The 27,834-nt window shown below is 47.3% G+C and overlaps 1 protein-coding gene across 1 annotated transcript in view; it reads right to left on the minus strand.

Annotated features, from left to right (window-relative positions):
• Nucleotides 1–27,834, minus strand: part of LOC119449700 (relaxin receptor 1) — a 147,792-nt gene that overhangs the window by 51,555 nt on the left and 68,403 nt on the right. The window lies entirely within an intron of this gene.

Consider the following 27,834-nt stretch of genomic DNA (forward strand, 5'->3'; position numbering starts at 1 on the left):
CGCAGTTTACCAGTCCCTGTTTAGAAACTTGCGACACCGCTGGGCGCCAGACGCGCCAGCCGCACAAAACGACACGAGTGGGTGCTTTGCACGCCGAATCCGCGCGGGGTCGCGAGTTAGGGAAAATCAGCTTCGTTCTTATTCTCTTTACTTCTTTTCGTGTTTGTGCTTCCGCTGCCGTCTTTGCAATGCACTACCAGGCTCTCCGACTGCCGCAGTGTCCGCGTATTTGCACAGACTCTGCAAAAGCTCCTGCGAGGCTGTTCAAAGTGCACGCGACGACGACGACGACACGTAGCGGCTGGAGTCGATTGCGGGTGAGGGTGAAGGCGCGAAGGGCGATACGGAGGAAGATTGTTTCTTTACGGCTTTCTGCATCAGTCTTCAAGGCGGCCGTTTAACGAAGCGTGACGACGCTCTCCGCTTGTCTCGTTCGAGGATCTCTCTGCCAAGGAGAAGCGCGTCGGAGGATGTGAAGCCGCGTGGGGCGTGTGAAAAAGGAGCAGCAGTTCAGCCGCGCCGGCGATCGCCGCCCGCCTTGCTTAGCGAAGCATAGCGAAGAAACTGTAAAGAGTCGTGGAAAGAGTGAGGGGAGGGGGCGGGGAGAGGGAGTGTAGTTGGAGGTGCAAGTTATGCAGAGCGGCCGCCGGAAAATAATTAGCATCACCAGGAATGCAAGAAAATCTAATTTTACTAAGCCGCCGTCCGATCTCTGTTCCGTCGACCAGAGGACGGTGGAGCGGAAAAAATATCGTTCAATATGGGCGAAGTCGTCGGAGGCTGGCTTCGTTTGTTGTGATATAGGGGGATCGCGCTCGTGGGGATCAATTTGACATTTACGTCGCCGAAAGAAAACCTTACCTAACAAAAAGCGGTCGCCTGCCTTAAATAAAGTCTTTCCTGTTCTATCAGCACTAAAAAATTAAAAAAAGAAACTGTACTGGGTCTGTTGCTTCAGACGACCATGAAAAGCTGTAAGAGCGTCTTGGGCAATCAACCTGGAGGTCACCATGTGTGTAGGAAGGGAATTGTTGAAAACTTCGCGAAAGTTTTAAGCCATTCGACTACTTTTCTTTCTTTTCTTTTTCCTTGCTTTCTTGGCAAACCCAATTTCAGAAAGTAAACGTGTTTCGTCGCAGCCAAGGAAGGGTGACGTGTTATTTTCGTCAATGCTGCTGACAAAAAGCGATCCTTTGCATAAACCGTACACAATTGAAACTGCTTTTTGTATTTCTGTCGGGTGTCCTTCTTAACTTATAATCATTTTGTCTACTTTCTCTGTTTCTTGTTTATTCTTTGTCAGAATTTTCGTTAGACCTTGTGGAGTTATCATTTCTGTTGCACACATGCCACCATATGTTAAGGTAAAGCATCAGTGTCGGCTTTGTCTCTGGTGTACATTAAGATGCATGTCGAAGATGAAAAACATGTTTTGTTAATGACTTCGTTTTCGTGCGCGTCTGCGCAGAGTGTTTGCGACAATCCTTCTTACTCTCACTTACTCTGCATGACTATCCAATCTCCGAGACCAGTCCAGTCCAACGAACCACGTAGGAGATTGCCCCTTAAATTTGTTATTGCCGTCACACTTTCGTGCGTGTTGCTGCGAGCAGAAAAAAATATATTGCACTTGTGTTTTATTCCTTACAGTCACCAAGAAATAAAACGAGCGAAAGTTGAACATATGCACAACTTTCAAGTATTCTGAATGAATCGAGTGGCAGGAATATACATACTTGAGTAAATGTACGAGCACGCAGACTCATTTGTTCTAAGGCTGCAGGCAGTAGCTAAGCTAAAATATTTACAGAGCGCTTGAACGCAGCATGTAGCCACGAGGACTACTTGGCGATTCTCAGACGAGGTCTATCGCTCAATAAAAAAAAAAAAGTTCAAGCCGTTTTCAGACGAGCGTGCGTGCAGACTTTTGTCGTGCGTACGTGTGTTTGTGTTCACGCCGGTGTGCTTGTTTGTATTCGCGCATGCGCGCCTGTTTTCTAGTTAGTTAGTTAGTTAGTTAGTTAGTTAGTTAGTTTGTGCGTGTGCGTGTGTGTGTGTGTGCGTGTGTGTGTGTGTGTGTGTGTGTGTGTGTGTGTGTGTGTGTGTGTGTGTGTGTGTGTGTGTGTGTGTGTGTGTGTGTGTGTGTGTGTGTGTGTGTGTGTGTGTGTGTGTGTGTGTGTGTGTGTGTGTGTGTGTGCGCGTGCGTCCGTGCGTGTACGAAGGCCGTTTATCTTAAATCAATAGACCACTCACAGAACGTGTACATTTATTGTTATAATGGTTGTGTTCGAACGCAACTTATGCTTTGGGCCTGCTACCTATACTACCTGCTGCCTGTTACCGGTTACCTGCTACCTGTTAATGAACTATCATCGGAGAAAGAACAGTTCGAACATCTAGAAATGGCGGAAGCACAGCGAATACCCACCACCAGTTTCAAGTTACTCTTGTCAGATGTGAAACTACTATGCGGAATTTTAGTTTGCGCCGTAAACCCCAAACCGCACGACCTACATCATTTCTCGACCTCGGGTTGCCTCCGGCATGGAAAGCAATTTAGGCCCGGCGTGAGCCGAGTATGAGTTGCCTCTGGGGATATTTGTACAAGCCACTATAGGGCTCTGCATAACTCGTGTTACGGAGCTGAACAAATAGAGATTGCGCATTTTATTGCGATGTTTTCTCGCCGTATGTCAACAACACTACCTTTTTGTTTTTGTATGCGTAGAGGTTGGTTGACGCGAGCAATTTTATGGTATGTGGCAACTTTGCCAAGCGCAGTATTTCTTCTTTCCTAAGCAAGGAGCGTGAAATCTCCATATTTAGACATTTTCAGCGGTAATACTTGTACCTTATTCTTTCTTCTTTTTGGATTTTACGTGCCAAAACCAGTTCTAATTATGAGGCACGCCGTAGTGGAGGGCGCCGGATTAATTTTGACCAGCTGGGGTTTTTCACGTGCACTAAAACGCAAGCACACGGGCGTTTTTGCATTTTGTCTCCATCGAAATGCGGCCGCCGCGGTTTGTACCGACACGAGCATCGAAGAAATAAGTATTCAAGGTGACGCTCAAAAAGAGGTATTCGTACATACACGAAACAACACTATATCAATTATGTGCTATTCCTATGAGGCCACATAATAGATAATTATCTTTCAGTATCATTGGCTTTTTGCGCAGCACAATGTTTCCCAACATAATCGGACAATTCGACAGATTTATAGCTTAGAGGATGACAGGTCTTGCAACGTGCAACGCGTAACATAGCAACGTTAATGGTATCTTGGTGTATCAGTCTTTCTTTTCTTTCTTTTGCTCTTGCATGAGGTTTGGCGTTCGTTGTAATTTTTTCGCCGCATATATTTCTGGATATAAACAGACAACCTGGGTCGCTGGGTAGGTACCCCAATGGACAACTGGCTGCTGGCTGCTGTCGGCCTAGTAGACAACTCGCGACACTAGTTATATAAATATGTGTCACTGGGCTTGTGTCCGAACCGACAACTACAACATTACAGGTACGTGCAACTGGGGTATGTGTCCATTCTCGTTAACTCCCCAAGACTAGATGTGGCACTTTGACACAAATGGTATGAAGCCTTGAATGCATTTAAATAAATCTCGTACTCCTCTCTGAATACACCTGTCATTAACATCCTTCCTGAGACGAGCACAACACATCGCCTTTGTTCTGGTGATGCAGGCAGACAGCTAAAAGCTACAGGTGACGATCGAGGATGTGCACGTGTAATCCGCTACTGCTGCTACCTCGCAAACGCAAAGCTAGCTATGTCTCTTTTATATTGTAGCATGTGTTGGATACGCGAGTTCCCTTTTCTTTTTTTTTCTTTTTTTTACAGAGATATTTTTGTCTTATTCGCGTCACGCTGCTGTGCGCTGCTTAGGAAAGATTATGTGCAGCACAAACCCGTGAAGAGAGAAGCGCAGGCACTGGTGCAAATGTTCAACTAATTTTAGTTCAGTCAGAAGCCGCTAATTTAAGTTACTGCATATGCGTGGTGAGGCAGAACACAAAAACGAAAGAGAAAGAACCGAAAAACAGAACAGGAACAGAAAAAGAAGAAAAGGAGGAGGAGCGAAAAAAAAAAAAGATCAGAGAAAAAAAAAACAGAAATGTGGTATATGGATGACATGATGTAGTCGCTGCCACATGCCGCCCAAGAACCCTTTTCTTTTTCCGTCCTATTCATAGCGATTAGGTGCTGCCTCATTGCGCATATGGAGTAACTTACTTGAACGCTCCTACGAGAAATTAATTAAGTTGAACCTTCGCCGCCAGTGGCGCGCCTCTCCCATTTCGTCCTTATCTGCGTTGCTCTGTATGTTTCCTTAGTCCTCATGAACCAACCAACCGAAGAGCAAACTCTCCCGTAGTCCATACAGGAGTGCCCGGTGTATTCGCGAGAACGCGGCACACCGAAAACGCCAGTTGGCCGCCGACGCAGGCTGGCAGAGACAAAAGGAAAGCCCGCCGGTCGCACTTGTCGGCGACGGCGGTGGAAGCAAAGGGGGCGTGGGCGAGCAGCGTGGCATTGAGTGGGTCCCCCGCAGCGACGACTCTGGTGGCGCGGAGAAAACGCAGGCCCCGGGGCCAGAGCCGCGGGAAGCCCAGCCGAGGTCGTGCACCCCTGAGCTTGACCAGCGGCTATACCAGCAGAGGTTAACGAACGACGCGCCTGCGACCACTGCAGGGCGCCGCGACGTCGTGTCGCCTTGCGCGGAGCTCGAAAGCTTACGGACGATATACGGGCAGGAAGTTGAAGAACCCGCGTATTCGACAGTGAAGGTGCCGCATCGGACGCAGTGGTCACTCTCACTAAGCGCGTTGAAGAACGTTATCTCGATCGCACGTGAGTTCAGAGCATTAACTCAAATAGAAATGAATTGCGGTCTCGATTTCTCTCCTTTGCATTCGACGGCCACGATCGAGTCACCCGGAGGCAAGTGATAGCAATATACTATTACACTTCACATTACCCAGGCGCCGAATTCACAAATCGTTATCGTTCCTGAGTGCTCTTTTCCTTCGGCTGGTAGCCTCCGCTCATAATATGTCCAGCATCAGGATTGGTCGCGATTTGCTCTTACGAAAAAGTCTAACGTAAGAACTTTTTGTAGCGATAGCTACATTACGCCAGGTTTTCGCCTCATCGCCGTCGCCTCACTTTGAGCCATGGCCACACTGTGACGTCACACCACGGCCCTCGATTCTCCAGCAACTCGGCTCGTCGCCGCGCGGCCACCGCTCCTGCCGTTGGGCGCTCGCTGCGCACTCTGTATGACGTCACACCCCACGCTCCGCAGCTGTGATAACCCGGAGTATAGAAGGGGAGAGCTCGCGTCGCCGCAGCCATAGTTGAGGCCGCAGTATGGATGGTGTCTAACTGCAAGCGAAGCTTAAGCACAGCCGGGGGTCTGTAGCTATCGCTACTCGACTAGGTTTAACAAGAGCTAAACCACAGCCAATTTTTGTACATGCCAACCTCGAAGAATGGTTTTTCCATCGTCCCCCTCTGATCGCCTACGTCAGATTGAACAGAAGCATCAAGGAAGGATTAGTAGCGCATAATGCAGCCGGTTCTCGTTGCTACTTGGTTGACAGAAGCCCCAGCCTTCGCTGCACTTCAATGAGTGGGTGAGACGGAATACAAATGCGTTAATTCCAAAGCGTGAGAAACATATTCGCCTCGCTTCATATATGAATAACGCTTCTAAGGAATGAACGCGCTTGGTATTTAACTGTGTATAACTATTCCTACCTCTCTCCATGCTGGATTTTCTAACCTTGTGACAAGTCTTCCGACCTTATATATATATATATATATATATTTTACTAGTGTTACGTGAAGAGAAACTGCGTTCGTGATTACAACATGCCCCAATCGAACTGCTTTACTCAAGTGTTTCTTTTGGTCTCATCGGTCACTCTGCAGTTCGACCATTTGCCGTAGTGGTCGTTGCACATGCGTGTTTATGCGTTTTTAAGTAGTCACCGTTTTGAAAGAGATATCTGGGGGTGAGCTTGACAGTGTAACTGATGTCTAGTGAGAGCTCAATCCGGCTAATCTTTGCCATTAATGAAGTAGGTGTGCTTCCCACACGCGAGCCAATTAAGACGCCGACGCAATCAAGGCCTTCCCCGATTTACCAAAACCTTTAGCAGAGCTGGTTATGTGACGTCCTGAAGGGAAAGGGGCCAGCTGTTCTGGACGCGGCACCTTTCACGTATACTGGAACATGAAGGGACCATATTGCGTTGCTGGCTTTGCAGAGGTAAGCTTGAAAGCTCTGCGTCGCAGCTGGTCCGAGCAGCTTCAATGCAGAAGTTTCGTGACCCGGCCGCTGATGTCTCAGTGGCTATGGCGTTCTGCTGTTGAGCACGAGGTCGTGGGTTCAATTGCTGCATATTCATGTGGGCGAAATGCAAAGACACTCGTGTCCGTGGATTCAGGCACATGTCAAAGAAGCCCATGTTATCAATATTATTAAGCCGTAGTCCTCGAATGTGTGGTTGAACGCAACTCACTGGGCAGTTTTGGGATGCTAACCCCCCCCCCCCCCTCACCCCCATTCCTCAATTAAATTCAGAGGTGTCGTGTTCCTTGGCTGAAAATGACTTAGTCCTGTCGTCACTACTCTTTATTTATCTCCACTGCAGGTCATTTTATTTCAGTACTGAGTGTAGTGAGCTGCGAAATTATAATGCTATCATTCTACAATCAATATTTACTCTCATATGCATATATTGTCGCGTTGTGGCTTCGAAGGGTTCTTGGGAATTAAAGCAGCTTTCGAAGCAACGTTTAAACACGAAAACAAATATTTTATTTTCGATAGCTGGGCATATAGCCTACACATTTTTGTTTCTATTTTTAATGGACCTAATTTTATGTCATTTACTTTTCTTGCACCAGGTGTCCTGTGTAATTTCCGGGCTACCCTGAAAGTAGTGCATATTGAAGCAATCCCTTTGCTCATTTGGATTAACGTTACTCGTTCTAACAATTATCGACTTCCTCTTTCCCTTTTGGCAACCACCTGATCATCGATGCTGAAGATGCGCCGATGGTAACCCTCAGTTTCTTTCGAGAGCGTGGGCTGCGATTCAGAAAGCGAGATTTGTTCAATGTAGCAAGGCAGCAATGACTTTATTTTGTGTGTTCGGCTTGTTATCGAGGTTTTGCCCATTTATATGACGATTCCCTTCCAGGGTTGCTTCGGATATTACGGGTGCGTCTTGAAACACTTGAACACCCTTCCCATGAGGCTCTACTTGAGCAGAGCAAGTTGGAAAATCAAGTTTGCCAGAAAGTAATCATGTAACATAGCTCAATCGTGATTGATTGGAGCAAGACCAAGTGACCATGTAACAGCAGTATAATTATCACGAGTCCATCTGCTTCTTCGCCGTCCCTAATTGCGTCTTTCTTAATCTTAGCTTCCACTGTGTTGTGGTAATAAACTACTCGTTATCCGCTTCCCGCGACACACGTCCTGCCAGTGGAAGTTCACTTCCTCCTGTTTATTGCGACTAAAATCTCATCAACTAACTCGTTCTCTCTGACCATGTTCTCACCACTTACCTTAACGCATATCGTTTTCATTCCCGTGGCCCATTACTCTATCGCAACATCTCCCAGCTTAACCAGGCGGCGAAACTGTCCTCGACAGAGGCAGCGTGGAGTGAATGTGCAACACCAAAGGCAGCTTTCCAGCAGAGACTGCATAGGTAATTACAGCAATTTATCTTTGTGATTACACAGCTGCGATGATCGAGCAAATTGCAGCAGTACACTTTATGTAATCCGAAAAGAATCCGCACTTGACATTCCTAACGTTGAAATCAAGGCATTTATCCGCTCACTCGCTTCGGTTTCACCTCGCCATTAAAACGTTGCACAAAATAGCGCCCTTGCGAGAACTGACGGCCCGGCATCCATTAGCAGCGACACGCGCAGCTCGTCACCAAGATTGATCGCATCTCGCTCTCAGAACAAGAGCACAGGAATAAAACAGAAAAGAGCATCGCAGCTTGAGAGGGCCGTTTATACTCGGGTGCCATATGTCGCACTCCGTAACGCTGTCGCTTCTATATCTCGTGCTGGGTAATCACTTTTCGACAAGCGCCGAAAAGTGCGAACACGAAACTTTAATATCGTCGTGAGAAAAGAAGCATTCTGGTGCTCTTAAATGCTGCTTTAAAGATCAGCAAGAGCGGGAGAGGCACAAATCTCTCGCACAGCCTTTAACTCCCATTTCAGGCTACCTTTATTCTTGAGGCAAAAATGTACCCTCAAACGTTAAAGCAAAAGTGCCTCGATCAAGACTTCTGCAGTAACTTCTAACTTACCACTAAGGTAAGTTATACGGCGCGGGGGGCTGCAGGGTGCGCGCGGCTGGCGCCATGTCTGGTGGCGCTCAAGCGCTTTTCGTACAAGGAGGTTATAAAATCTTTCTTCTTCTTTCTGGGCTTTGACGTGCCAAAACCAGTTCTGATTATGAGCCACGCCGTAGTGGAGGGCGCCGGATTAATTTTGACCACCTGGGGTTCTTTAACGTGCACTACAACGCAAGCACACGGGCGTTTTTGCATTTCGCCTCCATCGAAATGCGGCCGCCGCGGTCGGGATTTGATCCCGCGATCTTGTGCTCAGCAGAGCAACTCCTTAGCTGACTGAGCCACCGCGGCGGGTCGTAGAAAAATAATTGGTTATTTTTGTAGCGTACGCCAGGTTTTCGACTCTTCCCCATCGCGAGGTTATAAAATGGGTATGTTACAGTGAGAAGCTGTTAATCCTGCAGTCGTCCCCAACCCTGTCCGTAGCGCTGAATGCCTGCAACGGCAAATCATCTTTGAGGGTTGCTTTGCCCGACGCTCCGCAAAATGTCCCGCGGGGCTATCTGCTGCCGTTCCATCTCCCATACGCAATGCTGCCGGATGCCACCACGATTGCATATCGCGGTAAGAAAAATTAAGAGCGTTAGCTATATCAGTACCGCAACCTTAGAAAATTTCACCTCGATTCCGGCAAATTTCTTGTGGTGCCATGAAAGACTTCATCATCATAGTACCGCCTCAATACAGAAGGCAATCACCAGAATATAATCACTTCAGCTGTGGCAAAGGTGTTCGCTATCGACAGTGTATAGCTGCGCACTGTCACGCATATTTCCCTGAACATTTACTTTAACCTCATTGGCTTCGCATGTTGTGCTGCTCGACTCATTCATCAGCGATGCTGAAGGTGGCGTCTGCGTTAACATTCCCTACGTAATCAGAATCTGTATAATAATAGCCGAAGAAGATGACAAAGATAAAGGGTGGAAGAACACGCGTTAACTTGCCCTCAGGATAGCTTATCAACATCCAGAGCAACACTACCGGTTTAGAAACCCCGGTCACCATCAACACCATCTTGGACACTGTGGTCACAAAGCGTTATTCATGATAGATTGCGTGCGCAAGAGGGCTGACATGGCGCCTCTTGTCTCTGAACAACATTTGCTTTGGCATTTTTGTGTGCAAGACACGTTATAAAAATACATTATGTACAGAGGGCTTGCGAAGGAACTACAGATTTTGCGTATTTCGTCCCTGAACTTGTTGAAAAGCGAATGCATAAAATGAGACGTCAATCTCCTTCCATACATCAGAAATCCATGCTGTAATTCATGTGTGATTGATAATACGGCCATTCTGACACAAATTATGATAATAATGTTCTATTCACCCGCGTTTATGTAATGGCCCAACGGGCCCTTTATGGTATTAAAAAATGTATTCAGTTAAAAAGAAATGAAACGGTCATTTCGCATTACGATGGGTTGCGAACTATGCCATTTAAGCATCATGTTGGTGCGTAAGAGCAGGCTTATACTGTTCGTTTTTCGAACTTGTACTTTGCAATTCGAAGAATCAGTGGATTCGTTGTTATGACACACGCTGTCTAAATGCCATTTGGCCATCAACAGATAGGTCAGATGTCACATAACTGCCACGTCATGTGAGGCAGACATAATCTTTCCAAAAGCCGTGGCTGTATGGGAAAGGCACATGGAGTGCCGCAGTCATGCGTTTAGTCAAAGGAATAAATGTTTCAGGAGAGCTGTCCCAGCCCTTCCATGAAAAATTAAGCTACTCGAGCTTCTTTTATTGTGCGTGTTTGCTTCAGAGAAAGCTTTTCCCGCTTTATCTTCCAAGTAACGATAAGCTATCTCCTGTAGGACACACATGTGTTTTCATTATTGAAGTGTGCAGACATGTGCTTTGCGCTGATTTCTAGAGAGAGAGAGAGAGAGAGAGAAGTAGAGATGCACCAGAAAATAGTTCTACTTGCTACCCCACTTTGTCGAAGGAAAAAATAAATCTACATAGATACAAAGAAATGAAGATGAATGTAGAGAGACGGAAATCAGCGCGCGAAAATCTGCGGTGGCACACATCACTGTCACATGAAGCCTATCTCGCTCGCGCGTAGACGTCAGGGAGTGAACCAGCGCTCTAGCCACTTTTAACACGTACGTCTCTTGTGACCACTGTCCTAACATATTTTGTTCGGGCAGTGGCCACCCAACCAGCATCTATAACGCAGTACACATCAGCTCTCTTTTCCGCATACTCTAACGGTGGCAGACACCAAAAAGATGTACGATTTCCCTGACGTATAATAATTTATTACCGTGCACCAACTGTCCTACAAGTATATTCTTGAACGACTAGAGATTGCGCTACAAGTAGGCGACCACAGTACAATCCGAGAAGCTACGAGTATGCCGAACAGCTTAAGCAGCGTACAAGTGGACCCGCAATGCCTTCTGAAGGGACTCATAGCCTCGTTGCGAATCCGAGCACGCTTGAGGAGTATTCACGATACTGCGCCTGGCCTGCTGCGTTACCACGACGCTCACCCATCATTCCGCTATTCGACCTGCGGCTGCTGCGGCCTGGCGATACAAGGAAAGGACGCTGCGTGGATCACAATCGATCCACACGCCACAGCGATGAGTTCCCAGGACTGCCCTTCAAGCCCAACGCGCTTGCTGGCTTGATCCTCCGTGAACCGTGACCGCGCGGCCACGATAGAGATCAGGCGAGAGAGCGGTGGGAAAGAGACGCACGCGCCGGCACCTTATAGAGCACGGCCATTCCATCCAGCGTCAGAAATAGCCTTCAAAAGCTACGCTGACAAATAGCCTCGCGGAGCCGAATTCACGATTCGCTGGCCCTTCCGCGAAACCAAGAAAGCAGGGTACCGCCATTCTCTTCTATACATTCAAAATTTCCTTTGGCATTTCATAGACAACGCATACAAAAGTAACATGAAAGGTTTTTTCGCAGCATTTGGAGTCACTACGCTCTCTTATTTTTCTTTTTTTGGATTTGGAAGTCACCGTTCAACTCTGCCCCACAACTCAAGCTTTCACATATCTAAAGTCGTGTCAAGTGTAAACCAATCGATGGCATTGTGCTGCCGTTCAAACAAATATCCTAAATCATGACGATAGATCCAGTGGATCCAGTGTTTCCATGGTTCACTGTTTGATATTCTGATTGATTGAGAGGGTGAAAAATTATCCGACCCAAGGAAAGAGGGTTCCCTCTAAAAGGCTGAGAGATATACATTTCATCACTGAAATAGCTTTATTGGCGACATTGTCGAAGTGCTGACAAAAGAAAAGTAAAACTTAAGAAAGAGTGCACAGGAGAATTGCAGTCCCCCCGGACGAACTAAGGGCGTGTTGGAGAGCCGCACTGACTAGCTCTGATCTTCAGTACCAACTTTGGGCCATCCAGCAAGCCCGGGAAGCTACCGAGAGACAGGGTCTCTCTGCTGCCCCCGGAGCGGTCTAGACCCATGCCATCAATTTGCAGGATATTCATTAAAGCTGTCACACACACACACACACGCGAGCTTCCGTGACCCCATCGACGTTTTAAATGTTTACTCGGCTATTTTAACTATTATTTTTATCATCCTTATGGCAAAAAAATTGTGGTTCTTCTTTTTTCTATATCTATGAAATGCAACTATAGCAGATAATTAGGTTTATGGTGGGCATGCAGACTATGCAGACGAGAAATCTTCTCTATAGGAACTGAGGTTGCGTTGTGGCGATCCCTTGAACTTCGAAGCTGCTAAGGAAATTTTCAATATACTCATTGAACCTAAACTGGCATTTCACTATGAGATCAAATGTTGTGTTCCATGTGGTGTTGGGCAAAAAAAATAAATAGAGCCTTCAGTGCAACAATGTACTAAGACAGGTGCGTCTTCATAGACACCAGACACCTTCCTATATAGGTGAGTGAGTAAACATTATATCATGCTGTGTGACTTAGCGTCAATCATTACCCTGGAAACGCCTACGACTTTATACTTTAAATCACCCTCTTTTCCAGACAGCTGCAAAACAAGCACGGAAATTCTGCATAAGACATACCGTTCTCACTTTTAACGGGATAAAAAAATTCAAGTTTGTTACTACTCGCTCGGATAATTCACAGCTTCTTAAGCTTATCTATTATTTAATGACAAAATATTGTCGTCAAGATGTCATATCAAGTGAGATTGCTTGCTGAACGATTATAGACGAAGTCAGCAGAGACTTCGCCTACTGAGTATATGAGACACCATGACTCTGCTTAATTCGTGTCATCGTCATCGACATCATCATCATCATCCTCATCACTATTGTTGTTGGTGTTGTTGTTGTTGTTGTAGCAGCAGAGCCCACTGCAGGCTTTGTTTCCTTTTTACATGCTACTAATGTCACGCTGACGCCGTCAGAGCAACTAAGCAAAGCTAACACATTTCTTTCGGCGCCCACAGGCCTTTCACCATCGCCGAAACATAGTAGCGGGCGAATGGGTGTCCCGGTACACAACGCTGGTCCTTTCAGTAAACGGAAGTAACAGCCCCTTCACTCAAACCAAAGCGATCCGCTTTCACGTGACGCAACCGCACTCAGTATAACCACTTGTGGTCGCGCCTCCTGAATTGCTGCTCCGCGGTGCCGGGGGTCGTGATCAATCAACACAAACAGCGCACAGAAATTGATTGTAAACATTTGGACGGATGATCTACTCGCTCGTACCGAACAAGCCCCTGAGCAAGGAGGAAAAGATAAAGAAATAACCTCTGACAAAAAAAAAGAAAGAAAAAAAAAGAAAAAAGAATGACGCGCGATTCTGTGGTGCTCGTCAAACAGAGGCTGGTGCACTCGGATAGAGTGGACACCAAGGCGGCGACAAAACGCCGGACTCTCGCGAAGTATCGATTTCCCAGCGCCAAGTGCAATCTTTCCGGGGCGCCGGGCATGGAAAGTTGACGGAGCGACGACACGTCCCTATAGCGGCAAAGCACGATTCAGTGCGCGTATTTCAGAAAGACGCTGAAGATATGTGATGAGAAAAGCTATAGAGAAGACGTTATAGAGCAAGGTATAAAAAAGAATAATGTGTTTCTCTCGCGAAAGACAGGCGAGGGGCGAACAGGAAAGACGACACGCGTTGCAGCTTGACAGCGTCGCGTCTCTATAGCACACAGCAGAATGAAGCATGCGGGACAACACAGAACGTTCGCGTCGTGAAGAAGAGCAGCAAAAAAAAAAGCGAGTAAGCAGGTCTATTTTGTGTGAGCGCGTATAGTCTTCACTTCGGAGAGTTGCTCTGCTAACGCTTGCCAAATGGAGAGCTTCTAATAGAGCGTTTATTACCAGCCTGCAAGATACGTACCAACGGAAACGTTCGAAAACCATGAAAATATATGAGCTTATCAAGTGAAGAACAAGAAAAGGAAAAGGCTGGTAGGCGTCATCCAGTGCTCGGGGATATAGAGACTCCTGATATCTTCGTTTAATGAATGATAGCGGAATGTTTTGTTGGGAGGGCAGAACGCATATTTCTCCATTTATTCCTAATCGTACTCACCGTAGAATAGCACCAATTATCTTTGTTCACGAAACCTTCTGACGCGTTTGCGATAACTCCAGCGCTTTTAATCCGCTTTACGTTTTTGAGACATCCCCTCCTATATAGGTGAGTGTCTTGCAGAGTAACTCCCCCTTTTCCACTACCCTCGTGCAGGGTAGCAAAGGAGATTTGCTTCTGGTTAACCTCCCTACCTTTACTCTCTCTGTTCTTTTGGGAAGTTCCTTTATGTATGTGCGGAGTTATATGAATGACGCGTCCTTCAGCCCGACTTGCTTTGCAGGCCCGGGCACAGGTCGCCGATGACTTACTTCTTTAAGGACTTGCTTCTTGATTGATTGATTGATTGATTGATTGGAAAATTTGGTCACCAGCATTTTCCGCAAGATGTTATAGTTGAACGAATAGACGGAAATTACATGCAGGCAGTCGGTAACGTTGGAGAGAGAGTGCTAGGGATCGTAACAGAAAGAAAGGGCACCGGGAGCAGCTGCTTAGACAGGACCCTGTGGAAAATTATAACGGGTTGCAAGTGATCAGTAAGATTGAGACACTTACACAGATGCGCATGTCTATCTAAGGCGAAGCATGCTAATGGAATCCCGCGAACGTGTTTGTACGCTTGATCGTATTCCCAACTTCAGTTCTTTCATACATACGAAGTTCTTCCTCTTAGTGATGGAAGCCACAGGAATGGAAAAAATGTATTGGTATGAAATAAGTAAACCTCTCTCTACTACGAGAGAGAGAGAGCAAGGAGAGGAAAGGCAGGGAGGTCAACCAGAAGAGCGTCCGGTTTGCTACCCTTCACTAGGGGTAAGGGAAAGGGGGAATAGAAAGAGGAAAATAGGGAGAGAGTGAGTACTGAGTACATGTGGGACGATGTACAGGGACACTATAAGCGGTCTCTTAAACCGGTTCACTTCAAATACTGTACTAATCCATGCATCGCTTTTTGTGCCAGTGATGGGTGTAGCCACGGTCCGAGTATCTTTGACTCAGAGAGCGGTCTCGAGTCCAGTACGTTTAAAGTTGTCCTGAGAGAAAGGCGTTGTACGTCGTAGAAAGGACAGGTACACAATAGTCGCTCGATGGCTTCCTCGCACCTACAGGAGTCGCACATCGGGCTCTTGGACATTCCCCTACAATATGAGTAAGCGTTCGTGAACGCCACTCCCAGCCACAACTGGCACAGCAAGGTTGTTTCGCTGCGGGAAAGGCTAGATGGCAGTTGTAGCCGTAGCAAGGGGTCCAACTTATATAATCGGCAATTGGAGGTACTTGAACTCCAGAGGGCTTGTGACTTCTTGCGTGCAAGCAGACGAAGTTCCCTGGCAGTGTTCGTCCTCGCCAAAGGTATTGTACGCGTCTGGGTGTCTTCGTGGGCAGACTGGGCAGCCTGGGCAGACTGGTCAGCAATGTCGTTGCCGAGGATGCCACAGTGAGCAGGAATCCACTGGAAGACTATGTTGCGCCCTGTTTCCAGAGCATGGTGGTGTACTTTCCTGATGTCGGATATCATCTGCTCTTAAGTTCTGTGATGTAAGGCAGACTTGATACTGTGAAGGGCTATGCATTTTAACAATCGCAGGGTGGCTGGCAAGGGCACACCGCAGCAGGCTAGCCTCTCTGTCTCTGATGCCCTTGAATTTCTTTATTGCCATCACTGTGTGACTGATAAAAGAGCTATTGCCATGATTGCTGGTGTTCCCGCTCACACACAAAGAAAAAAAAAGAAAGAATTTTATCAGTCTGTAAAAAGTCTACAGGCTATTTCTGTGAAGTTCATATTTATTTTTATAGACAGCCTGCAGTCTTGTGCCTTTGCACTTTTTGTCGACTGATATCCGTTGACTTCCAGAAAACAATCTGGTCGCAATTATAGCGCCACAGTAGACAAAAGGAGAGTTCCAGTGAGTTATGCCTGTGAGCGGTAGACAGACTTCGTATACAGCCAGAATACCAATTAAATAAGGAATCAAAATGAACTATAAGAAGCCTACAGACTATCCATAGGCTCTCTAAGTTCAGTTTTACGAAGGTCGAGCAGTGAGCATAAAGCAATTACACAAACAGGCATGTTTCATCAAGACGTATTACTCTAATGGTATACCGGTAGAGTCAATGCAGTTAGGCTATTTCCATCACTTTAATACGATACAAAGTGGCAGAGCGGGATAAATGTCTCCGCCACTGTCCTTGAAAGTGACTCTTGTGAGTAACATAGAAACGTATAAGTATCAATGAAAGCAACTGGGAGAGGCCTAGGCATCCCTGGGTAGCCGGGGAAAATGACTCGGTGACCGGTCGTTAACTCAGCTGAGAATTACTCTAGCGCCAGCGTGAGCAAGAATGAGCGAAGCTTTGCTGGAATGGCGGCCTCCTGGCGCGCCTTGCAAGCATTTACATTTCATACGCTCTCCGGGTGCGCTCAGGGGCGATCGTTTACTCAGATCGCGAGATAGCAACAACCATTAGACGTCTATTTCTACTACCGTGGCATTTTTTTCTTTCTTTCTTGTTTTTCATTGATCATCGCACGCGTGGACATAATGTAGTGTGCTGCCCCATGGATGCATGCTGGTCTCCAATGGTGCGCAGGTTCCAGCATTAACGCAGCGTACCATTCTTGGCGCACATGGACTAAATTGGCAGCCCAGATATGTCCCCTTTGTTGCCGCGTGCGCCAATTACGGCGACACACGGGAAGAAATGCCCGTGGCTACCATGCTGGCATACGCGCTTTTACCCTGGAAGCGAGCAGGGGAAGCGAGATCTTCGGCGAAAATGTGGAGCACTTCGCTAACGGCCGTTTTTCCAACGCGAGCTGCGCGGTCGTTAGTCCGACACCGTAAATGGCAAACGTCCGTCTGTTCATCTGTCACCCGGGGGACGCTGGCTGTGTGCGCCGTTCGGTTGTTTATGTTTTGTGCGTGGTTGTAGCGAGAAGAGCTGAAAACAAAGGCACCCTGAAGGTAGGAAAGGGGGGGCTGTAGAAGGGACTAATGACTTGGAAGTAGCGTTGCATTCTCTATAGCGCCTTCAGGTATCTAATGACCAGATTGGAAGCGCCTGCTACTGTTTCTCTTTCTTCATTTGCAGCACGCTTTTGAAATGGAGCCAGTTAAAGAGCAGCAAGGTAGACGCTTTAGAATGGGCTGACGGAGCACGAAGCGTATGCAGTACGAAGAGGAAGCTGTTGTTGCTTGGCATGGCATTTTGGGACACGCAAGCTATTATTTCATTCAAAACCGTGAGAAGGAGACGAAAGGGACAAGGCAGGCAGGGACGTTAACCAGAACAGAAATCCCGATTTGCTACCCTACACTGTGGGACGTGGGAGCGAAAAGCAGAACCAAAATAAGAAAATCGAGAGACCTAGAAACAGCACAGCCACACGATCACAGTCAGTCACGGTCACTGCACACGATCGCGATATCACGTGCAACACAACGAACACCAATTACGGCTAAAGGCTTTTGTGCAGGTTCGTCGTCCTTAAGAATTGTAGCACTGCCTTTGTCTCCCTCTAGTGTGATAGCTTATGAGTTCGGCCTTCACAGAAAAGACATTTTTTTAAAAGCTTTGATTTAGGAGTTTCAGTAAAGATCCTATAAGGATTATAAGGAAGTACAGAGTAACTGTTTTTCTTCGGAACAGCTGACAGAAGCTCAGAGACCTGTCCGCACAAGATGCGGACAATGCTGACAGGGGACAGCATTTGGAGAAACGGACAGGCCGTAGACACTCACTCCATGTGGTATACCATCGCACTAGAGCCTCTTTAATCGCAGCTTCACCGAAGAAATACTCATGATTCTGCCACCAGCCTTAATAATCACTATCGCTTTCAGGGTTCATCTTTGATGGTTGTCTATTCTGTGGCTATTACTTCGTGCTCATCATGATGCGGCTAGCAGAGTTTCATCCGAGCATTGCGAATAGCGAGAGTGTGACCGGCAACCCCCTCTTCCCCCTGTACTGCTATGGTGTGAAGGAACATGTCGTTACTATATTTTGGCTAGGCGTAACGTTCACTGTGCTTAGATTTACATACTGTGCATTTTATTAAAGCGGAGGACAGACATGAGTCTGGCAGGCCGCGGCTATTATGAGGCAATCGCGCATTTCCGCATTACCCACCCGCTTCACAGCGTGGAGAGGTAAGCGCTGTTGTTGTGTTAGCGGGTGATAACTTTTAGAGATATATTCACATTTTCGTAATGAACCGCTCAGCGCTACTCGTCATTAGGGTGACCGGCATGTTTTCCTCCGGCTTGCCTAATCAGTTCGCACTGAAAGTGATATCCCGGAAAGGGGTCGACTGAGAAAGGAACCCTTGTGTACCATGCCTGGCGTTCGGCTTCCTTCAGGGGTGATACGCTTGGGAAAGGAGCCTGCGCCCTGAATTCCCGTCGAAACCAACGTGAGCACGGAAAAAAAGTGGTGACCAGCGGCCCACTGGACGATCTACCATTGTCAAAACAGTGGTCACAATGGATGTCCTTTGACAGTGATACAAACATTTGTCTGCGGGATACCCATGCCTCTCTCCTCTATACTTGATTTCTCTGAATACACCTGTCTTCCTTCCACTAATGTCGCTTAGCTAACCACGGACTCATGTCGGGTTAACCTCACTGCCTCTTTTCTCTCTCGCTCTCTGCCTGTCTCGTATGGTACCCATTTGTGTCATTTAGATGCATTCAGGTTGGTGGCAACATTTCCTTTCATAGACCTTGCGCTGTGCAACACCCGCATGCGCCTAAATCTAAATACACGAGCGTTTATTGGAGTGTGCCTAAGTCTGAATGCGGTCACTGAGGCAGGGAATCGAACTCATGACGTCATGCTCAGTTGCACAACATGATAATCGTTACCCGAACGCGGCATGTCCAGCTGTTCATGGCAACCCTTCTTGCTTCCGAACCTTTAGAAATCCAGGTCCTTATTCCGTGACCAGCGGTGCATATTGCAAGGTTAACCTTTGTACCTTATTTATCAGCTGCTTTTGGATCGGGGAAGCGGCACACTTCCAGTAATATTTATTTCTACTGAGAAGAATGTAAGATATTTCAATAGAGACATGCTGGTGGACCAGGAAGTGGAAAACCGCTAACTTTACCTTCAGGGTTCATAGCGCATGGCAGGTGCCTGAAGACATGCAGTCGCTGTGGTGATGTTCTACAGCTGAGGTTTAAGACCTCAAAGATGGGCACACAGCTAGAGTACTTTGGACACTTGGTCTTCGATCAATTCAGACACTTCCCACCGTTCGATCTGGAGATGAAATCAGACACAGTGCAAGAAGATACAGAGCAAAACGACAAGCAGCTCATAACATATTACCTGCATATATTCTACGTGTTAACTTCATAGCGTATTTCATAACAGGGGTGTGGCTATACAGAACGTTGGCAGTCCACGCGAAGCATTGCCTCGTCCTCGTCGAGACACTACCCGAATGCCTTGGCGTCGCCCCGTTAAGTTTCGCACCGACCTTCTCGGTGCGGTTGACCGCGCGAGTGTGCGCGCGCGCACGTGGGTTTATCCGCGTCTACCGCAACGTGAGTATCCGTACGTGCATACACACAAATCAACGGCGGTCGCGCGCTCCCACGGGTCTTACTGCGGGCCCACGTAATCGCAATCGGCTCGGCTTTTAATTTGACGCGAAAGTAGGCCGAACGATTTCCGAAGAGCTGGCCGACGTGCCGCCCCACGAGGAGCGAACGTGCACGTCCGAGGCGCCGTGAAGCTGGGGCCGGGCGCGGCCAATTTCTTCGCGGGGCTTCGGCCGGGCCGTGATTTATTTTCGCGTCGTTCGTCGCCCGCCATTGGATTCGAGCCTCTCTGGTGAGCGAGCGAGCGAGCGCTGGAGCGTTCACTGCCGGCCGCGTCTCACGTCGCTCCGCGATAGCGGCAATGTGACTGCCGCTAGAGAGATCCGGTCTACGGCGTCTCGGTCCTATTTCGCAGCCCGATAAGCAAATCTCGATCAGACGCTGCCGTAAATAGGCAAGCGGCTTCCTGCATACCGGAAGAACACGGCGCACAGTCGTTCCCTATATCGACGCCGTGGATTCTTACGTGAAGATTTCCAGTTTCATTTTGGGGGCGATCCGCGCTCACATTTCGCGAGAAACGAGGACCGAACCGGTGAAACATTGCTGTCATTACGGCGAGACAGTTTTTGTATGCTTATCGGGGGAGCGGGCGTCATTAATTACTATTTATTTGTGGTCGCACGTCTAGATGGCGTAATGAGTCTGGCGTATCTCGGCTCGAACCACATTCCTACATTGACTAAGTTCCGCAGTTGCTGTTTGTCGGCAGGCACTCAGAAGGCTAAAGATGGAAGATATGACCTTAGGAAATGAAAAAGAAAACAAGATATTTTGGCAGAACTAAGCTCCGATGAATTTCCTCTTTGCTTCGTATGTTGCACAGGTTTAAGTTACCTAGAACTTTGTATATACTCAAACATATGTAACATAAGCTGATTGATTAATTCATTAATTCAACCATCTTGACACCACAAAGCAACCCATCAGCTGGGATAGACGCCGTATACTGGAACTCGCCGGCTTAATTTTGACCATCTAACATGCGTCAAATTCGCGGTTTTGCATTCCGCCCCACTGGAATTCGGCTGCCGCGGCCAGCCATCAAACCCACGGCCTCACACACAACAGCAGACCGCGAAAGCCTCTGATTCACCACCGCTGCTTACCACGTATTCATAACATTACGGAAAAGACTACAGAGGTTACCGGACTTTCGAGCAGTCTACAAGAAAAGGCAGTGTTCGACAAAACTTGTTGATCGCATACGTTACAGGCTCCTAATATATGAAACAAATGCTACAGCATCGGCAAAAGAAAAAAAAAACGCGAAATAAACGAAACGATATGAAGCGTAATAACGGAATACGAACATTCTGTTAACGATTCCAAACTAGCAACTTTCAGGAGCTGACAGTAGCGCGTGTGAACGGTGCTTCGTGCCGGTCGACCAGCCGTGCGTGAAGGCTGTGATGCGAGTTTGATCACTACGTGTCGTCGTGTTCCGGTAATAAACGCACGCCGGCCCCAGAATCACTGGGGTTACTTTCCCATTACCTGGGAAATCATTTCCCGGCCTCGCTGCCATTTACGCGCCGCCATCCACTATTCTCTGCGCTTCCTTATGTCTTTTTTTTTATCTTCTGCGCAGGAATGGTCGTCTGCGGCTAAACTGTATCCTTCATAATGCACGTCGTTAGTTTTACGGGAACGACATTTGCTTTATTCGTTGACGTCACTCCGTTTTCAATCTGTGAATGCGTCACTGCGTTTCATTTCTCAGATTTCTCAGCTAAGCGACGCGAGTTCGAAACGCTTTTGTGTATACGCTTTTGTATCGTAAGGCTCAGTCCATATTCATCTCAAACATGTGCGGAACTTCGTATTTCGTGGAAAATGAATCGCTGAAGAACCTGGTTCGGTCGGCTCTGCTGCAACGTCTAGTGACAGCAAGAAAAAAATGAAGATAAATAACATGTCTGGCTAGAAATCTTAAGATACGAAGAAACTAGGGAGTCGTGATAGCAATGTGACAGGCTGTTTCAAAAGCTCATTTCGGAGCAAGGATGAGACATTAGGACATCTTGCACCATTATGGAGTCCAACATGGCGAACTGCGCAGATAGTGAGACAAGAGAGATGCAAAGAGAGTATGTGCTGTGCTTATCAACTGTTTTTATTCCGTTTCAATCTTATATAAGACACGCATTCTAAGCGTAGAGAAGTTCGACGTGGCACAATGCCCCATGTTCAATGAAAACAAAGTCGACTTTCCAACACTAGCCCCATAGCATTCACATTTTATTACATCGCTTATTCTGTGTCATATTGGTCCAAGGCAGCTCTTCGGACCTTACCAAACTGCAATAGTACGCGTATCCCATGAACATATCACTGAGAGGAATTCCCCAAAGGGCAGTTAAGAAAGGACACGATCATACAGTAGAATTTTGGACATTGCCCTTGCGGCAATGACAGTATTGCCGCAAGGGCAATGCTGCATCAACACAGTATTGTATATAGTGGGCGTGGACAGGCATCGTAAGCATTTCATAGAGGTTGTAGCGAGATTTCCAGCGTTAAAAAGAAGGAGACAGCAATTAAGCGAAACTAACAAAGACACAATGCACCATTCTAACTCAATGGGCAGAATTTTTTAATATAATATTTCAAAAGGCCACCCGAATTTTAGCAATTTTCAGTTAGCAACGTCGAGAGAGTTCGCCCTTCTTATAACATGCGTATGTTGAATACGTCCAAACTTGATGACGTCGTTGACGTCATCAAGTCGTCAGCGTTATCGTTTCGCCGTCGTAAGGCCACAACGACAAAGCAAAACTTCGCCGACTACAACGATTCGAGTTAATGTCCGCGCGGCAGATTGCAGTAGGGATGCGAACGCCCCAACCACTGCAATCACGCGACGTTTGCCATTTGGGAGGGTTTTCGCTCCCAACACTGACTCGGTCGTCGGAAGCCGCAACAGACAGTATTGTATATAGTGGGCGTGGACAGGCGTCGTAAGCATTTCATAGAGGTTGTAGCGAAATTTCCAGCGTTAAAAAGACGGAGACAGCAATTAAGCGAAACTAACAAAGACCTTGCGGTCATCTGCGCTTAATTAGCGCTGGAAAATTCACATTATGTCAAACCAACTCACTCGGAAGTCAGTACTGCTGAACCTCAAGAAATCGCTCTTGAGAAGAAGGCCATGTCTGCTATGAAAGCCTGCTGATGTGGCAGCAAATGGACTGAGCCGAAAAAATAGCTAAAGTCTGGTGCTTCTTTCTATTTTTTTTTTTTCTGAGCTCGGTGTTGCTTTATTAGCAGTGAATCTGATACTTCCGGTCTTGAAGAGGTTCACGTTCTATTTCTTCCTCTTCTTCTTCTTCGCTTAGTAAACGACTTTACCCGAAGGAGAACTGTTGAGGAGATCTCGTAAACAAGAGCTCTGCGTGTTCGGCGAATGCCAAACCTCGCGTCGCTTCGCGGAACTAGTTGGTTTTTGTTTACGAGTCGTTAACGGAGCGTTACCGCCAGCTACTGCATATCCACGCGATCTGCCTATACCCATCCCCGCCCCCGCCTCCAAAAGAGCTCGCGGGATGCAATTAAGGGTCAACCGCTAGTCGAGAGTCTTCGAAATGGACGCAGCCTCGTCGAGATAACGACGACCACCGGAAGGAGGGGGGCGAGTGAGCGTGTACAGCCACAGACCAGATCGAAGCGACGACGACGAACTGAGTGGGTACGCAAACATATCGGCCGTGTGCGAGGCAGAAGCGTGGCGAATCGATGACGGAAACAGAGCGAAGCGAATGTAACCAGTCATCCTATCTCTTGCAACACAATGCCGGCGAAAGCAGTTGGAAGGCCGGGTGCGTGTGGCTACGCATCGTGGGGCGTCGATTAGGTGTTGGTGTGCCGAGCGCGCACGCAGTTAGCGCAGTTAACCCCGTTGTTAGGGAGAGGACGAGCGCACTCCGCTCCGGTTAGTTGCGGGCAGCGCTGCGCGAACTCAAAGCGTGAAGAGGGGAAGGGACGATCGTACGCGTTGTAATTGGCTCGCGTGCGGTGGCCTTATGGTAGCGACATCTGGCGTGTAGTACGTGCATCTGAAGGCCGATTCTACAAAACGTGGAGTCTGACTAAATTACCAGTGTCAAATCATTGTCACCACATGTCCCCACGGCGCCGGTAACGTACCCTTCTAATGAGTCACTGCGATGGCAGAAAATATTTGGGTGAAGAGTGCAGAACCATATTCTTCGAATTTATAATAGCAGCAATTGATTCGTTAAGTACTGAATTATTCTGCGTCAATAAAAAAGTCAAAGCAAACCACCAAACCATAGGCTTTTCTTTGGGTGAAACTTATTATAGTTCGAAACTTCGTACAAGACCTTATGCTGCAATTCTAACCCGTAACATTAAGATTTCTAGCTTTAAGTCATGGTCAACCCTAACCGCTGATTCCTTTAGTAAATCATTAAAAGACGCGCATTTGATGCACCATTCCTCGTGAAAAGAATCTGCGCACATTGAAATGACCCGGAAAAAAAAAGAAGTAATGTCATCGCTCGTGGCGTAACGCTGATGCAGCAACTGGACAGAACCCGAGCAACATTTTAATGGCTTGTGGTAGAGCTTGCAACAGGCTCGCACATTATAGCAATATCACAGCATTCTGCGGAATATACGAACTGTCCGCTTTGACATTCGCAGAGCAGACGAATGGGCACCGTGCTAGAACACGCTTCCTAAATATGATATTAGGACTCGCGTGTAAGTGAAGATTATTTCACTATGCTCTTCCTCCGCGCCTATCAGGTTCGCCCTTGCGTACACTCCCATTCAAGATTAGTCGAAGCTATACCTTTAACAATACTGCGCGGAATTAGCGGGCCAAAGTGTAGCTGACTCCCAAAAAACTCTCGCTTTCAGCGTGCGCCGACGTGACGCCGTCACGAGCATGATTCGACTCCTAAGCGAGTGCGCGCAGCCGCTACCAGCTATCATTATTACGCACACGCAAACAAGCGTGGATCCCGCAGAGAGAGGCATGGCCACGCGTGGGCTTAACAGATTGTCTCCGGCCGTGTTATTCGTTTTACACCACACGAGCGCGGTAAACCGTGTAGTTAAACTTGTTAGCGTCCGCGAGGGCAGCTCTTAGAGGGAAACGAAATCAAGGCAGTGAAGAGCAAAGCAAATACAAATACCGGATGGGAACACAGGGCCTGCTGACGAGTAACCAACCATATATAATGCGCTGCGTTGTTAGTGGCCTGCCGAGGTTTGTAGTGAGCGCTGCCGGAAAGACGCGGCACTCGTTAGCTCCACTTTACTTCCGAGTGAACAATTTCGCTTCGTCAGCGAGTGAGGGAGTGAGAGTGACTGACTGAGTGAGTGAGTCAGGGAGCGAGCTCGCTTTCGTATGTGTGTGCGTGTGTGTGTGCAGGGGGGTTGTGTGTCCTCGTACGTGCGCGCGGGCGTACTCGGTCGTGAATTGGTGTGTGTGTTCGATTACGCACAAAGCAGATTCTGTTTAGGTGACTTCTGAGAAATAGAAAGAAGTAAATGCATCACAGGACAGGTCGGTCGGTGTTATCTTTGTTTTATGCATTCGGACTACGGCCAGATGCCATGGGAAGGTTGACTGATCTAGTCTTCAAATATGGTGTAGTCGTGACGCCCAACGGATAGTAGAGTTTTGTTACTCGCCAATAGTGCTTTCTGTACGGGTTACTATGACCATGCTTGTTTGGACTAAGGGAAGCTCGCAAGAATCGATATCCGAAGTAAGGTGTGCCATCAGATGCAATTTTCTTTGAGTGAACGGATATGCAACACGACTCCGATGGTCTTTGCCAAATTCACTGAGCGTCTTGTGTGCTACTAAGGCTTCAAGTCCGAGCAGTCATATCTTATTCACAAGGTTGGCTGTTAGACGCGGAATATTGTTCATGTGCTGAAACTCGACAGCTACAGTTCTTTAGTCTCGCTTTGAGCGCGTTACGATCGAGCGCGTTGTTGATCTAGCAGGTGAATACTCATTCAACAACAAGGAAAGAAAATTTGATAAGCGAATCAGGTGATCGGCAGAAGAAAACATGGGCATGCGCCCAGATTGGCTGTTTGACAAGCGCGCAGCTAGCAAAGTGGAGAGATATTCAACATGCATGATTCTACATCTCGTCTTTTCGAAGGGGCTTGCCTTAGTTGTCTTGTGCATACAAGTGTCGCGCCTATTGGCTGTTTTCCTTCGTGATACCGTCTTCTTCAATATTCAGGCACTCACCTTGAGAGAGAGAGAGAGAGAGGGAGAGATAAAAGGAAAGCAAAGATGTTAACCAGTCAAGAGTCTGGTTAGCTACGCTACGCTGGGGGAAGGGAGAAGGAGAATACAAAGAAGAGAAGAGAAAGGACACTTGGCCGCAGCCATAGTCGGCCTTAACTGCCAGACTAAGCCCGCCAGCAGCAATGCCAGCATCTCCGCCACATTACTTAGATAAGCAGCAATGTGGTGCGCTGTATAATTTTGACCTGCTCCTCTGCAAAAGTGTGAACTGCGTGTTTTCACTGACAATTTCAGGTATATATATTTATTCATTTATAGAACTGGGTGTGTTTGTACATGTTTGTACGTCTGAGGCTTTCTGAACTTATGTGCAGAACGTTTCATGTTTCGTGCTCTCTGACCCGGTTTAGTGTTTTTCGATGCTTTTCGCCGTATCTTTTGTTTGCCATGCGACGAGAGGTCGCCGGTGCCTCGTGAAGGCTCCAACTGCTGCTAAACTATTAATTAAAGAAAAAAAAGAAATAAAGTTTGTCCAGTAAATAATATCAAAACGCCTAAATTAAAGGAGCTCTACAACACTTTTTGGCGACTTCGCTTGCTTTAAGTTCCTTCTCTTGCTATTCAATTTCTATCACCACAGCAAATATATTTGTATTTGTCCGATACAGCATGTGCGGCGATCACAATATTCGACCAGTAATAAGCAGCCATGCTAGGCCTTCTTTTTCCTTTCTTTCTTTCTTTCTTTCTTTCTTTCTTTCTTTCTTTCTTTCTTTCTTTCTTTCTTTCTTTCTTTCTTTCTTTCTTTTTATACAAGCGTTAGCTCGTCGGGTTACCACTCATATAAACTCTACACTACTAAAAACACAAGATTTTAACAGGCAGTGGGAGGCGCGGCTTGCGGACGAGGACCAGGACAGCCAACTGGCTCTCCTGGACCAAGCCCAGCGAACCGCTCGTGCCAGTTGAGCCCTGGACTAGGGGCACCAACCACGGGACCTTGAATTACATTTTATCCATTAAAGTTTTTCTCTCTCTCTCTCTCTCTTTATGGTTTAGGAGCACCGCATGACGGAACATAGAATAAAACGTGTCTGAGCAGGTATACGGGTTATCAGAGTAACAATATACGGTTTGATAAATTGGTTTTTCGGGCGCCAGGGGCAAGCGTGGCCAAAGAGCACCGGGCTTTATGGTTTCAAGCCGAGCGTTCTGAACATTACGCTACGCAGCAGCCTGGCACAGGTGGAAGTATTACATTTGAGTTATTAAATTATCCTCCCACATCGTAAAATATTCATAATAAGAAACATTTTTTTTTAATATTTTGCATGTGACGTCACGGACAAAGGTTATCGCCGTGCTAGTACCCAAACGTGGCGGCCACGATGACGTGAGTGCGCTATATTTAATGTCCTTCGCTTTTAGGTAAAATTCCTTATTTGTGCCCCCCGAACAATATTTATGGAAATCGGTTTAAACCAACGCGTCCTAGAAAGCAGGCCTGTGCACTCTGCTTTATGACGTCATGCTACTTGGGCCGAAGTCTCCACTGTCAAGCCCGGCGTGACGAAAGCGGTGACGTCAAAATCCCCGTGACTTACTCGGGAGCATGCCCATAAGATTCTATGGCAGTCAGTCAAGGTAGCATAGGAATTGCGGTTAAACCCACTTTCTCTCCGAAGTTTGCCCTTTCATATAGAATAATAATAAACGCAGGTGTTACAAAACAGTCAGCACCACCCACCTTTTGTGAGCCAGTTCTCGCCCACTTGCCCTACTATTTATCGGTTACGCATAAGTTCTCTGTATCCTGGCCACCAGTATAGGCATGTGCTACGTCTGTAGCAGAATCGTTCCCCCAGTCCTCCCTCCCTCCCTCTCCTTTGCATTTGCATTACGGACAGTCAAGCTTCACCACGCGCTATTATTTCACATTCCTTCCGCGTTCCTCGACGAGAGATGCCGGGAGTCGCTCCAAGAGTAATTACGCGCACTGACTGTGGTCGATGTCGC

The sequence above is a fragment of the Dermacentor silvarum genome, chromosome 4 (genome assembly GCF_013339745.2).
Source record: "Dermacentor silvarum isolate Dsil-2018 chromosome 4, BIME_Dsil_1.4, whole genome shotgun sequence".
NCBI lineage: Eukaryota > Metazoa > Arthropoda > Arachnida > Ixodida > Ixodidae > Dermacentor > Dermacentor silvarum.